Raw genomic sequence first — 16455 nt, forward strand, 5'->3', positions numbered from 1 at the left:
CTAAGGCTGGTTTCACATTTGCGTTTTTTAGCGCTGGAAAAAAACGCATACGTGCGCATGCGATTTTTCCCCTATATTTAACATGGGTGCGCATACCTGCGCGCTTGTAAGCGCATGTATGCGATTTTCATGCGCTGCGTTTTTTTGGGGTGTGCGTTGGTATTTTCCAGACGCTGCATGTTGCATTTTTTGGCCCTTGAAAAAAATCGCATGCGCACGTATGCGCACGTTTTGCGCTAAAAATGGCCATTATAGCCTATGGATGCGCATACGTGCGCACTGGCATGCGCAGGTATGCGATTTTTTAGCACTGCGTTTTTTGGGTGGTGTCCACTTTTTATCCTAGTTAGAATCTTCTAAAGTCAAAAAAAAAAAGTCTATATAAAGGAGGTGCCTGCCAAAACTCTGCCACTACTACACTAGACAGATTGAAGAGCAGACATTCAACCAAGAACCCATTATATCAGCGAAGAATGTGAGTATATTACATTATATGCCTGTCCTTTTAAATTATGTATGTACTAATGATTTTTATTATTTTTACATGCAGTATGTCTTCAGAATCTGAGTATTCCCCATCGCGGCAGGAATTGGCGCAAGCAGACCGTGAGGTGATTATTTTCGTGCATCTGGTAAGTATATCTGCTGCTTCTCCAAATCTCTTACGTTTTTTTCAACTTTCAGACATCGTCATCATCATCTGCGGACGGGAATAGTGAGGGCGAAGAGCAGGAGCAGCGAAGCCAAGTCCCGGTGGTGATACGGAATGTAAGTATCAAATGATTTGTAATGTTCTTTATTTTTTTTTTATCTTCTATTTTTACTCTTTTTTTTGTTTCTTTTTTTGTAACTTTTTAGTCAATTTAAATTTGATTATTCTAATGAATGTGTTTTGTCTAGGTTCCACAACGGGATGAAGACGTCTACCTGGATAATGAGCAGCTCATCAGCCTGGTCCAGGAGCGTTCGCCGTTGTGGGACAGCCGTGACCGGCTGTACAAGGACAATGTGGTGACCCGGCGGCTATGGAATGAGGTGGCCGCAGCGTTGATGGATGGCTGGGACAGCGCCACAGCATCCGCCAAAAAGGCATTTAGTGAGTATTTCCCTGCTCTGTATTGTGCCGCAGTGACTGTTGTCCTTGACGGCACTGTTGGGTTTCGTGCTAGGCGTATTCTAGCAGGAAACCCAACAGTGTCATCGGGGTCTACAGTGACTGCTTTGAGTATTGTATTGCTACATTGTGCCGCAGTGACTGTTGTCCTTGACGACACTGTTGGGTTTCGTGCTAGGCGTATTCTAGCAGGAAACCCAACAGTGTCATCGTGGTCTACAGTGACTGCTTTGAGTATTGTATTGCTACATTGTGACGCAGTGACTGTTGTCCTTGACGGCACTGTTGGGTTTCGTGCTAGGTGTATTCTAGCAGGAAACCCAACAGTGTCATCGGGGTCTACAGTGACTGCTTTGAGTATTGTATTGCTACATTGTGCCGCAGTGACTGTTGTCCTTGACGGCACTGTTGGGTTTCGTGCTAGGCGTATTCTAGCAGGAAACCCAACAGTGTCATCGGGGTCTACAGTGACTGCTTTGAGTATTGTATTGCTACATTGTGACGCAGTGACTGTTGTCCTTGACGGCACTGTTTTTTTTTATCAACAGTGGACAAAGTCCGAACACGTTGGCGTTCGATCAAGGACCGCTTCAACAGTGATGTTCGTGCTGAGGGCCAGGTTCGCAGTGGATCTGCGTCAAGGACCAGAACTAGATACCGTCACTATCACGCGTTGCAGTTCCTAAGACCGGTCCTTGCCACAAGATCGTAAGTATTATACATTTTGGGTTTTTATTTTTATTAATCTGTGTTTTTCTAATCCACAGCTGATGCTTCTTGTAAAGGCATGGTAGTAATGATTTTCCTTTCTTCCACAGCACCTGGAGCAGCACCCTGCAACCTGGCCCTGGAGCGGTCCTTCCTCGGACGTCCTCTGACCCGTCCCAGCCATCCGACAGCCAGGAAGCACCTTGCAGGTCCCACACACACACAGCTGGTGACCAGGAAGCTGGGCCATCAGGTGTTCCCCTGTCCCAGGTCTCTGCCACTGGTTATGCGGGCACTACCCGCCAGCGGCAGAGGGCCTTGGACAGGAATGTCTTGCCCGAGTTTATGCATTTGAGCGAGACATTTAATTCCAGCCTCAAGTCACTGTCCGACAGAGTTGAAAGCGGTTTTGCACTGATGGAACGTGGTTTTAACCACTTTGAACACCGCTTCAATTCTGTAGAACAGCGCCTTGACCGTCTGGAGGCTGACCTCAACAGACCAGCACACCATTTTTTTAGTAAGATTGAAAAGGGCATGGCGGAACACCTTAGTCCTGATCAACAGCTGAATGTGCTGCAGGCCTGCAACAATGCTTTCTTGCAGGCTATGCAGCATAATCGGTACGGTCAGCAGTCAGTGGTGTCCTTTCCACCTGTGCCACCATTGACTCGCTTCACCTCACTACCGACTTGTGCTGCATACCACTGCACGGACACCTCTCTTCAAAGCCAGGACACCCACCGTTACACCACCACAAGTCTGAGTGCAGCTGGTCACTTCACCGACACCACCATGGCAAGCGCTGCTCCTGTCTGGAGCACCACCGCCAATCCCATGCATGCGTGAAGCTCAGCCACCACTAGGCAAACATGGAACAGCCCTGCCGCTACAACAACATGTAGTAGCCCTGCCACCACCACTCTGCAAACCTGGACCATCACTGCCGCCACCAGTCCTCCTGCAAGGACGAGCACTGACAACGAAGAGCAGCAGCAGCCACCTCAGCAGCAGCAGCCACCTCAGCAGCAGCCACCTCAGCAGCAGCCGCCACCTCAGCAGCAGCAGCAACCACCTCAGCAGCAGCAGCCACCTCAGCAGCAGCCGCCACCTCAGCAGCAGCAGCCACCTCAGCAGCAGCCGCCACCTCAGCAGCAGCCGCCACCTCAGCAGCAGCCGCCACCTCAGCAGCAGCAGCCATACCAGCAGACGGGGGACCTGCACTCCATATTTGCCCCTAGTTCAAGGCGAAATCAATCAAGGCGGGCATTGGGCCAAAGTCGGTCCAGGCACACAAGCCTACGGCGACATGCCATTACAACTAATGTACCTGAACAGATTTCCTCTCCTACAAGTGTTCCTACTTTAATTCCCTTAACTGGACTACCTTCCCCCACAAGTTTTGTTGCCCCTTCCCCTCAAACACCGTCTTCAACTGCAAGTGTTGCATATTCCCTGCACACCCCCAAATTGAAACCATCTGCCCCCAAACGCCGTAAAAAATAATTTTTAGTTTTATTTTTGTGATAAAAAATAAATTTACATTTGTGGTTCACCATTAATAAGTTTCATTAATGTTGTTTGCGCCGCTCACACACACTGATGGGTAAATACATGTTAAAAACAAACCCAAGGGCTAGTATAGTCATATGTGAAATAACATGGACTAGTATAGTCATTCCAAGGCCTAGTGTAATAACTCTATTTTTACCAAATAGAATCTGGTTTCATGAAAAACAAACTGTGGAAACTTGTCTAAAAAATAAGTTTCTTTCTAGTTTCACCAGTTTGTTTTTTGTGAAACAAGATGCTAGTTGTTAAAAATCGAGTTATTACAGTAGGCCTTGGTATGACTATACTAGGCCGTGGTATTTCACATATTACTATACTACTAGCCCCAAGGCCTACTATACTCATATTTGAAATACCACGGCCTAGTATAGTCATTACAAGGCCTAGTGTAATAACTCTAGTTTTACCAAATATAATCTGGTTTCATGAAAAACAAACTGTTGAAACTTGTCTAAAAAATAAGTTTATTTCTAGTTTCACCAGTTTGTTTTTTGTGAAACAAGATGCTAGTTGTTTAAAATCGAGTTATTACAGTAGGCCTTGGTATGACTATACTAGGCCGTGGTATTTCACATATTACTATACTACTAGCAGCAAGGCCTACTATACTCATATTTGAAATACCACGGCCTAGTATAGTCATTCCAAGGCCTAGTGTAATAACTCTACTTTTACCAAATAGAATCTGGTTTCATGAAAAACAAACTGTTGAAACTTGTCTAAAAAATAAGTTTCTTTCTAGTTTCACCAGTTTGTTTTTTGTGAAACAAGATGCTAGTTGTTAAAAATCGAGTTATTACAGTAGGCCTTGGTATGACTATACTAGGCCGTGGTATTTCACATATTACTATACTACTAGCCCCAAGGCCTACTATACTCATATTTGAAATACCACGGCCTAATATAGTCATTACAAGGCCTAGTGTAATAACTCTAGTTTTACCAACTAGAATCTATTTTCAAACTGTTGAAACTTGTCAAGTTTTGTGAAACAAGATACTAGTTTGCCAAAATCGAGTAGGCCTTGTGGCCTTGTTATGACTATACTAGGCCGTGGTATTTCACATATGAATATACTAGTAGGCACAAGGCCTAATATACTCATATTTGAAATACCATGGCCTAGTATAGTCATTCCAAGGCCTAGTGTAACTTACTTGTATTCCCCATGGACTTTCATTGGGGTTGGGTTTTGAGGGTTGTGTTTTGAGAAAATCACATACTTTGTTTTAAACTAGTTGCACAATTTTCTATTGAAAAAAAAATGGTTTCATGATTCATGGCCTGCAGCTTTGCTCATTCCAATATATTTCACGCAGACTAGCAATGCTGAATTTTAACTCATATGTGTATTTACCTGCCCAGGTGTGTGAACATAAAAAAATTCAGTTATACATGGGAAGTTTTTTAATTAATTGGAGTTTAAAAAATATAGTGCACTCAGTAATGGTATCAAATAAGGATTTTTATTACCATAAACAACAACATTACACCATTTCATCTTGCCAGTGCACCCGTCCTACATCAGAAATAAAGTAGGCCGCAAATTTGTCCCTCATTTGGCCAACTTCAACGGATGACCTGAGAGTGTGCTGAGTGAATTCAGGCAATGGGTTAGGAGCATCATCGTCCAGTTCAAAGGTCGGGTGCTCTTTAGCCATCACAAAGTTATGTAGAACCACACAGGCCTTCACCACCTCATCGACTGTTTCAAGTTTAAGATTAATGGCCGTGCCCAGAATTCGCCATCTGGAAACAAGACTCCCAAAAGCACACTCGACAGTTCTTCTGGCCCTGGTCAGCCTGTAATTAAATATTTTTTTGGTGTGGTCCAAGTCCCGGCTGGAGTAGGGTTTCAGTAAGTTTCCGCACATTTGAAAAGCCTCATCGCCAACCATTACAAAGGGCAGTGGCGGAGCTTCGGTGTGAGGAAGAGGCCGTGGCATAGGGAAATTAAATTGGTTGCCATACAACCTCCGGCCCATGTCTGAGTTTTTAAAAGCCTGCGAGTCATTACCACGGCCAAATGCTCCAATGTCCACTGCTACAAACATACATCCGGCATCCGCAATTGCAATGAGTACTATTGAAAAGTACTTTTTGTAATTATAGTACTCAGATCCCGTTCTTTGGGGTTTGATGATCCGTATGTGTTTCCCATCAACAGCTCCCAAACAGTTGGGAAAATTGCATACTGTCCAGAATTTGTCAGCAATTTCCATCCACTTTTCAGCGGTGGGCAGGGGCATAAATTCTGGGCAAAGAACATTCCAGAGAGCCCGGCAGGTGTCAGCAACAATTCCAGACAAGGTAGAGATTCCAATACGGTACTGGAAGTGTAGTGAGGATAGGGTTTCTCCAGTCGCCAGGAATCTGTGAACAGACAAAGAAGTAAAATTAATATTTATGTATATTATTTTTAAAAACTATAAAATAAGATATTAGTACATTCACGAAAACTAATTACCCAAGGTTTTGAATACTAAATTTCCAAAAAAAAACATCAGACCACACCCCTTTGTTTTTAAAACATACCGTAATGTCACCAGTAGCCGTTCCTCAGGAGGAATCGCACGACGGAGCTGTGTGTCCTGTCTCCGGATGGATTGTTGGACACGAGCAAGCAAATCCATGAAACTTTCGTGGGACATCCGGATATAATCATTAAATTTCTCCGGGTTTGCACGTAGCTCGCTGTAGAGGGTGTGGTATGCCCCACGGCTCTCCCGGAGTTCAACAATCGGATGTATCCACATACGCCGCCGTCTTCGCTGCCTCTCTCTCTTCCTTTGTTCATGGCAAGCAACTGCATACGCCTGAGCCATCGCGATGTCCAAATCCAAGTTGAAGTGAAAACTCTTCCAGCGCAGATCCATGGTCACGAGAAGAATCAAGCAAATGTGAAGAATACTGTAGACAAGGTCTATATATATTAACATACCACACCCACAATGAAGTCCCATTGGTCTTGTGTGTTGTTGAATGGTTGTATTTTCTTTTTTGTGGGGTTTTTCCAAAATCTGTAAAAAAACGCAAACGCACAAAAAACGCATACAAACGCGCAAAAACGCTACGTTTTTTTCCTGCATGCGCATTAAAATGCTGGAAAAAAACGCAGCGTTTGTATGCATTTGTATGCGTTTTTTTAATGCGTTTTTTTGCGGGAAAAACGCGCTGCAAAAAAAAGCAAGTGTGAAACTAGCCTTAGGGAAGAGTCAGATGGCCTTATAACTCGGACGGGGATCACAACGCAATGCTCGGACTACACGGTGGCTCTCCCTACAAGAGCTTGACAGCATTGAATTTCTATGCTCAGGTGGAGAAAATTACTAGCCAGTCCAAGTGTTGCGATCCCAGTCCGAGTTACAGTGAACAGCAAAAGGATAACGATGTTTTGATCTTCTGACTTTCAGGCTCCATATCTCATTATTCACTTTTGCTTTGAACATGTGACTGCCATCATTTTATAGAAAATCATCTTGGATATCTCATACTTAAATTAGACTTGCAACTATTTAGCATATGATTAGTTCTGCAGATTCTTGTCATGTCACTGCATTGTTACTGTTTTGCTCCTAAAGATCTAAATTTTAATTTTAATTATTTTGTTAAAATTTTGTAAATCCACCTTTGGCTTTCAACACTGCCTGAATCCTTCTGGGCATGCTCTCAATCAGATTCAAACATGGGTCGACCGAAATTTGATCTCAGGTCTATTTTACAAGTTCCCAAAGTTCATGCATACTACTCGACTCACTTGGGACACATATCTCCGGTACTTGTTTTCCGGTATCGGAAATATCAGGACGTGTGAAAGAGGCCTCACAATGCAGTGACATGACAAGCATCTGCATAAAAGATCATATGCTAAATAGTTGCAAGTCAAATTTATTTTATGAGATAGCCAAGATGATTGTCTATAAAATGATGTAGTCTCACGATCAAAGCCGTATTGGATGGTGATATGTGGAGCTTGAAAGTCAAAAATTCAAAACATTGTTACCCTTGTAAGCTTCACTGTATATGGCCAAACAACTCTTCCCTAATATAGGGCATTTTACATCTATCTCATGGGGTTTCGCCTTTCTGTAGATCAACACTGTAGGATTAGATTATACTGTAAATTGTACTTGGCAGACCTTTGTCTTTTTTTCAGTCTAATCCAGGGTTCCCCAACTCCAGTCCTCAAGGCCCACCAACAGATCATGTTTTCAGGATTTCCTTAGTATTGCTCAGGTGATAATTGCTTCACCTGTGCAATACAAAGGAAATCCTGAAAACATGATCTGTTGGTGGGCCTTGAGGACTGGAGTTTGGGAACCCTGATCTAATCAACTATGTAATTATGTAGTGATTGAAACAGTCCCTATGCTACATGAGTAAGAATAAGAAGACTTCAGTGCAAAATCCCTTTGACAATATTAGGATATGTGTGTGATGTGTGTCGGGGAAAGAATCAAGATGAACATCAAGGGAAGAATTTAGGTGAACATCTCACTCTACCAAGAGCAATCTTATTGTCTGAAAGTACCCCGTGATGATGGTCCTCAAAGGAAAGTGGGATTGGTCACTTATATGCTTGGACTTTTCCCAGATAGTTATAAAAAACAATTTCATAAGTAATAATTTACTTCACTATTGTCCTTGAATAGTGTAAGGAAATGTAAATATATATCTCACAATATGAATTTCTCTCTAGAACAAACTCTTGATCAGGAATGCTTCTTTTTACCCAAAAATAAAAAGTTAAAAGTTTACATTACATATACTTATAAGTACAGTTGTGCTCAAAAGTTTACAAACTCCGGAAGAATTTTTGCTTTCTTGGCCTTTTTCCAGAGAATGTCAATGACAACATCAACCCTTTTTCTCCACTCATGGTTATTGGTTTGGTGAAGCCATTTATTGTCAAACTACTGTGTTTTCTCTTTTTAAATTATACTGACAACCCAAAACAGCCAAATGACCCTGATCAAAAGCTCACATACCCTGGTGATTTCGGCCTGATAACATGCACAGAAGGTGACACAAATGGGTTTGAAAGGCTACCAAAGGTAACATCCTCACCTGTGACCTGTTTGTGTGTGTGCATAAAAGCTGAGTGAGTTTCTGGGATCCAGACAGACTCTTGCATCATTCATGCACCCACTGACATTTCTGGATTGTGAGTCATGGGGAAAGCAAAAGAATTGTCAACGGATCTATGGGAAAAAGTAGTTGAACTGTATAAAACAGGAAAGGGATACAAAAAGATATCCAAGGAATTGATAATGCCAGTCAGCAGCATTTAAACTGTGCTCAACAAATGGAAAATCAGGGGCTCTGTAAAAACAAAACCACGGTCAGGTAGATCAACAAATATTTTGTCCATAGCTGCCACAAAAATTGTTCGGGATGCAAAGAAAAACGCACAAATAACATCAGCTGAAATACTGGACTCTCTGAAACCTAGCAGTGTGGCTGTTTCAAGATGCACAATAAGGAGGCACTTGAAGAAAAATGGCCTGCATGATCGAGTCGCCAGAAGAAAGCCATTACTGCACAAATGCCACAAAGTATCTCGCCTACAATACGCAAAACAGCACAGAGACAAGCCTCAAAACTTCTGCAACAAGGTAATTTGAAGTAATGACACCAAAATTTAACTTTTTGGCCACAACCACAAACGTTACATTTGGAGAGAGGTCAACAAGGCCTATGATGAAAGGAACACCATCAGGTGGATCGCTGATATTTTGGGTATGTGTGAGCTACAAAGGCACAGGAAACTTGGTCAAAGTTGAAGGAAAGGTGAATGTAGCACGTTATCCGCAAATACTGGAGGCAAATTTGCAATCATCAGCCCGGAAGCTGCGCATGGGACGTACTTTTTCTTTTTCCTACATGACAACGATCCAAAACACAAGGCCAAGATGACCTGTCATTTTCTGCAGCAGAACAAAGTGAAAGTTCTAGAGTGGCCATCTCAGTCTCCTGACCTCAATATCATTGAGCCACTCTGGGAAAATCACACGCGTGCAGTTAATGCTAGACAGCCCAGGAATTTTAGAAAATAAAATACCTCATCCACGACTACCACAAAAGACTTCAAGCTGTCATTGATGTTTGAGGGGGGCAATACACAGTATTAAGAAATACGGGTATGTAAACTTTTTATCAGGGTCATTTGGATGTTTTGGGTTGTCATTCTGATTTTTAAAGACAAAGCACAGTAGTTTGACAATAAATTTCTTCACCCAACCACTAACCATGAGTGGAGAAAAAGTTTTGGTGTTATCATTCATATTCTCTGAAAAAAGGCCAAGAAAGCAAAAATTCTCCCGGGGTCTGTAAACTTTTGAGCACAACTGTATATTTTATATCAAATATTGGATTTATTTTTGTTATCAAATCCTCAGTTGATAATACTGTATCAATGGACTGTTATTACTTGGATTAGTTTACTACAATAACTTTCTTATATATGTATATGAATATGGGACTAACGTGTTTGGTTCTTTTGCAGCAGCTGTTGTCTAGACACACTTGTAACATAACTTAGCACTTGTATATAATACCATCATTGTGATTACATTACAGTAATTGTACAGTATTTTCTAAATGTGTAATTTCTGATTCATACAAACTGCCAAGACTACAAATTTTATGAACCTCTTGTATTATTCCTTTACACAGCATGACTAATCCATGGTTGGGGTGTAGAAGTATGTTTTACATATATATATATATGTCACTGGAAATTCTACCAATATACAGAATTTATTAGTTATATCCACATATTATTAATATTATTATATAAAAAATATAACTGGTACGGCTCAGTACAGTTAGGGCTAAGGTTTCAAGTAAAGTTTTAGTAAGAGGTCATTTAATGAATACATTGCATCTAGTAAATTCTTCATGCATTGTATCTATCAGGACTGCTTTTCCATACAAGTGCATTTAGCCCAATAACCCTGCAGGGTTCTGGATATTTAAAATTCCCCTCCGCTAACTTCCACATTCAGTAGTCGAGGGCCTGTTTATGGCAATACATTGCCTCCAGGAAACTGTAGATACACTCATGAGTATCACTAGATCATTGACATTATAATGGTTGCCATAGTTTGTACATTTTGCTGACAGCATGATTGATGGATAATCAGAAATATCCATAGCGTAGCATCAACTCCCTAAAAAAACATTCTAATAATCATTTTTTGATCCTAACAATATAAAGATCATTAATATTTTTTTCTGAAAGTTAAGCCCAACATAGGTATTCACATTAAATAACTTGTATAGGACTTAGGGTACCGTTACACCTAGCGATGCACCAGCGATCCCGACTAGCGATATGACCCGGTCAGGATCGCTGGTGCATCGCTGGGAGGTCGCTAGTGAGCTGCCACTCAGGCAGATCTCACTAGCGACATCGCTGGGGACAGGGATCGCTACTTACCTGTCAGACGCGGCGATCCTGCGTCCTCCCGTCCGGCTCCACGCGTCGCTCGTCGTCACAGCAGGAAGCCCAGCAGGAAGCTGACGACGAGAAATGGTCCAGGAGCTTCTCGCGCGATCAGCGATAACCAGCGGGGGAGCCGGTCGGAGGCAAGTATCACATGCAGCGATATCGCTAGCAATATCGCTGCAACGTCACAAAATCGGTGACTTTACAGCGATATTGCTAGCGATATCGCTATGTGTAACGGGGGCTTTAGGATATTGTTAAACCATCCTTAGGGCTTGTGCAGATGCAGATATTATTGGTCTAAGTGCAATCCAAAAAAACATCAGATCACACTCTGATCAATCTAATATGTAATTGCCAATTGGCTTTGTCACAGCTTCCTGCGATTGTGTCACTATCCCACAATCCACCCCGGCCGAATCTACGCCATCCGCCATATTGGAACACCCAAGTTATGGGTATTCCAATATTATGGCCGCTCAGTCAATGAGCGGTGCCGCGCAGCTTTGGCGGTGGATTCAAATCCCGCCGGCATCGCTCATTGGCTCAGTCGGCGGGGCAGGGGATTCAAATCCCCACCAAAGCCGCGTGGCTCCTCTCATTGGCTGAGCCGCCCGCCGGCGGATGTTTCACCGCACTCCTGATGCAATAGCATAGGGCCTATTCCTAGTGTTATAACAGGCCGTGCAAATGTCCGATTTGGATGCATTCCCAAGTTGGATCCGATTAGCCATGCAAGTCAATAAGTCTGTGAAAAAGATCAGACTGCACTCGGATCACATGAGAGTGCAGTCTGATTTCCATGTGCTGCACAGAATGAAGAAGGAGAATTTTTTCTTCCATCTTCTCCTCATCTGAGAAAATCAGATCACACTATGATCACACTCTAGTTAAACTCTCGGATAAGAGAATATATGCTGGTGTGACTCTAGCTTATGGGTATGTCAGTCTTAACAGATCGGTTGGGTCCATTACCCAGCACCCCCACTAAAGAGCCCCAGAATATCCTCAGTACACAGAGCAGTAACAGAACAGCTCCATACATTGTGTAGTGGTCTTTATTGGGTACTGCAGCTCAGCTCTCATTGACTTCATTGCTTGCATGTGTAAATATAATGCATTCTTCATTTTTAAGTATGCGAAATTGTAATAAAATAAAATCTACTTGTAGCATAAATATTTTAGCCACGTCTGATCTTGTCCTTACTGAGCTAAACACCCAAAGCAAAAGTGAAAAGCAAGGTTTAGCTCGGAATCACAAGAGCATATAGCATCCGATGCTTCAAGCGTGATCCGAGTGTCAGTGTTCTGTGTTCCGATCCTCTTGCATGCAAGAATCACAGCACAGGTGCGGAGGAGACAAGGAAGGTAATTTCACCATTTCCTCCATTGCCTGTCTCGGCATACATCAGACTGCACTGGGATGACATCCGAGTGCAGTCCGATATTTCAAATGCACCCATAGACTTGTATGGGCACGTGTGAGTTGAGTCTTGCTGCCAATTGCAGCATGCTGTGATAGTCCTCTCATGCTGAATCATGCATGAGAAAATAATAGTTGCTATGTGTGGCGCCCGGCGTCTTTACCACCACAAAAGGGTTAAATATGTACTGTTTTGTAAGCAATGGGAGTTATGCTTTCTCTGCTAGGGACCACAACACATACACACAATGTGCCTCACTCACTCACTTGTCAGAAGCTTAGAGCTTTGCAGACATGCCCTAACTGGGAGGGGCCGAGTTGTTGTTTTCAGTGTGAAGAAGAAGGAGGAAGAACGTCTTGGAGGCCATGTAAAGACATGTACTCGATCCAGGAGTGAGAGCTAAGAAACATCAGGGACTAGCCCCTAGACCATCCATGCTTTCAGAGCAGGGTGGTAAGCTGAGAGACTGTGTGGATTTATACAACCAACAGCATTGTGTTTTCCCTTGGAAATACTGCAACAACCTAGGATCAGTGAAGGATAGAGCAAGTGGGAACTTGCGCTGCTCACACACAGGATCCATGCTGCAAGTTGCCAAAGGAGAAATACACAGTGAGTAGAAGCTATACCGGAAGTTCTAAACTCCAGAAAGCCTTGGTCCCAGAAGGGATTAGAATAGCAGGAGGTTACACTGAGTCACAGCAAGGAAAGATAACTCCCATTCTCCAGAGCAGACTGTGACCTGGTGAGAATTGTAATATCTCCTCTGAACTGCACCTGAACTACAGTAAATGATAAAGTGACTTTCCTTGTCTCCTGCCTTATTACTCCGTGCCTTCTACTTCCATCACAATCTCTGGGGGTCTTCCCTGGTTGGAGAGGGTTTAACATCTGCACTGTCATCACCATCTACTCCCCCAAGGATCATCTGCAGTGCCGGCAATACTACAGTCGAACACTACAACTGGCGTCATGAATCACTACATAAACTTTATTCCCATTCAATTCTACCCCTTTTACATGACCGCCTCGGGTCACGGACCGGGTCATCACCACTGTGACATTTCCCATTTGAAGTTAACAGGCCCAGTACCGAGTATCCTATGGCCCCTCGGGTACGTCATATGCACTGCCCCTATAGTGTATCACTGGGCGGAGTTCTATTCAGTAAAACATTGGCTAGCACTTGGCCGTGTTATAAGCTTGTGTGAGCAAGGCCTTAGGCAATAACCTGGTACTGCAGCTCAGTTGCAATTCATTAAAAGAGCCTGAGCAGCAGTACCAGGCACATCTGCAGCCATAAGTATTGCCCTGCGCCTGGGTAACAAATAAAAGGGACATGGCGCTCAATCAAATACTTATCCCAGAAAAACTCTTTAATTTAGAACTGAATAAATGAACTCTGCCAGCCATTGCAACGTCCACCCTGTGTATTTCTACGTTATATATTATAGGTTACATATTATTGTAAGTTTAACCTTGCCTGCAAAACTTCAGAACATGTTTTCAAACCATATTTATCATTCAACATGAAATTGTTGCTATCTCCGAAACTGGTTTCTGTTTACTGTTTATAATCCACTTGAATAACTTCTATCCTAAATTTATCAGGCAGCAAAGGAAATCGGCGCAAATATTTACCAAAAAACTAGAATGATGACGTTGATGAACACTTAAAACTAGTTGATCACACGACTCTGGCTGTTGCAACTGGCTACAGCAATAACTCTATTTACTAAACAGCTTTATCATCTTTACAATGTGAGCCGTTCCTTCTGGAGATTGAAGTTCTATACATGGAAGTAATTCTGCTTAGATTCTAGAAGATCATTGAAATGCTCGACAACTGATTCCAATGTCGCAAACTACAGCAAACTGACCACTTACATTTTTAGAATAGCTACTATCCCTAAATGTAGGGAATGCAGCATTTATGATGGGTAATTGGGTTTAAAGGTTTAGTGGTGTGAAATTTTGTCTAAGGATCTAATGGATTTTTCCATTTGTATAATCCTCACAATCGACAGTGTGAAATTTCCTACCTATTGGGAAAAAAAACATTGCTGTTGCTTAGCTTTCATGAGAGTTGTGCACCAAGGAACAATGCCTTCTGTACATGTTCGGAATTTCGGTAACACGGATAAAAAATTGCATACCACACCAGAGAAAAAAAAAACCCACTTCGGAAACAATGTATAAGCTCAAGATTGTGTGTTGCAGTTAAACACTGTATATGCTAGCAGTAGCAAGGGTATATGACAATCTGTCACTAGTGTTTGGGTTATGCTATAGCAAGGGTATATGACACAAGTAACGCATATGATTGCGCACTTAGAAAATGAGTGACATAAAACTTAACTTTTAATCTTAAATTTATAAAAATAAGATAGAGACCAGCATAAATGAAACCGTGTATGGGCTAAAGTGCTAAAAACAGTGCAGCAGCACATTAAACCGGGTCATTGGAATTGCTTAACCTGACACATAATAATACCTGCAATTCCCTATTCCCCCTGGTGTGTAAATCAAAGTATGTCTTCCCCTGCCCTGTGGTGGGAGTCACATTAAACAATTCAATGATAAATTAGATGGCTCTCACCATGTGATCCAGAATAAGGTGTCGGTGCTCTCTCTGCTCTCGACGCGTTTCCTCCATTAGGCTATGTGCACACTTTGCAGATTTTGATGCAGATCCACAGCGCTTTTTGCCGTGCGGATTTGCATCAAATCCGCAGTGTAGTACACAGGCAATGTTAGTCTATGGTAAATGAAGGATTGTTGTGCACATGCTGCGGAAAAATCTGCGCTGATTTGCAGCGGCTTTTCTTCCGCAGCATGTCAATTCTTTTTGTGGATCCGCAGCAGCGTTTTCTTGTCTCTCTCTCTCACAAAAAACGCATTACAATCCACAGGAAATCCGCATCAATTCCGCAAGCGTTTTCTGCCAAGACATGCGGATTTTGTGCAGAAAATTCCGCAGACTAATCTGCAATGTGTGCACATACCCTTAACGATTCATCAGGAGAGTCTACTAGAGAGAGGTGAATCCAAGTCCTAGCTCCGGCACCTTAACACCGCTGTGTCCGCAGCATTTCTTTTTAGAAAAGGCAAGGAATGTTCGAAAGTAATTTAAAAAAAAGTATACTTACCTGCTCTAACTCCTTGCCCTCTAGAGCCACTTTGGTAGTCTTTAATGAGACACAACCGATAAAGTCATGTTCCAATCACCTGATTACTGCAGAAACTTCCAGTGGTCAACAATCAAGTAACCAAAGAAAGTCATCACTTCCTGCCCCAATGGAGGCCACTGGAACTGGCATTGGAGCAATGGGCTATAAAACCAGTGTTAGCATACCTTTATTTATTATTTCATAACATTCCCTGACTTCTGAACTATAATTTTGTAAGTTGGACAAGTAATTAAAATACATGGGATTAAAGGTAGTTATATACTTTAACGTTTGCAAATTTACATTTTCCCTAACCCCATAGAAGTTATTCTGATGTCACACTCTTTGTATATTTATTTTGTTATTGCTTGTTGTTTTCCACATGTTACAAAATATTTGTTGATCCATTACTTAATTTACTAAACGTAATTATGCTGTGAGTAGCATGAAGATGTGATATTTAAAACTTTCCGGAACACACAACATTTTTTTCAGATGGATTCCTCTGTGGAAACTGCTTGAAAAAATTTACCAAAAATATTCAAATGTACATGAGCAATTCTATGTAAAAGCAACTTGATGTGTGTATGTTGAGACTTTTGCTTTATAACCAGTTCTGGTTTCTAAAAATGTTAAGCGGTTAAAAAAATGACATGTCCAGTCTCTTGGTATTTTCCGCTCAGAAGACACACTATATTTTGCAATACAAACCAATGGGAAAGCTCAAAAGATGCCTGGAAGACAACCAGATATTTTTTGGAACATTTTGCCATCATTTTTGTTTAAAAAAACCCTCAGGTTTCTTCATTATTCAATGGAGTGAAACAGTGACTGAATGATAGTAATAAAGACTTCACAAACACAATGTGAAAATCCTCCAAAAAACACAGTCTGAAAATAAAAGTCCGAAAAAGAAGGAACCAAAAAAACACCACAAAAGATAGTTCAGGCAAAAAAAGTTTCTTGAAGTGTGTTCTACTTGAAAAGTTCTTGGTGTTTACCTGAGTTTAAAAGACA

The 16455-nt window shown here is 42.0% G+C and overlaps 1 long non-coding RNA gene across 1 annotated transcript in view; it reads right to left on the reverse strand.

The window, feature by feature from the left end:
* The window catches only part of LOC141057987 (uncharacterized), a 38791-nt gene extending 23094 nt beyond the window's left edge, over positions 1-15697 (reverse strand). The window contains exon 1 of the long non-coding RNA XR_012222063.1: positions 15418-15697. This is a non-coding gene — a long non-coding RNA (uncharacterized lncRNA). The remainder of the gene's footprint in view (positions 1-15417) is intronic.
* Between the last annotated feature and the right edge of the window lie 758 nt (positions 15698-16455).

The sequence above is a fragment of the Dendrobates tinctorius genome, unplaced genomic scaffold (genome assembly GCF_039654945.1).
Source record: "Dendrobates tinctorius isolate UK_male_01 unplaced genomic scaffold, ASM3965494v1 ptg000207l, whole genome shotgun sequence".
Taxonomy (NCBI): domain Eukaryota; kingdom Metazoa; phylum Chordata; class Amphibia; order Anura; family Dendrobatidae; genus Dendrobates; species Dendrobates tinctorius.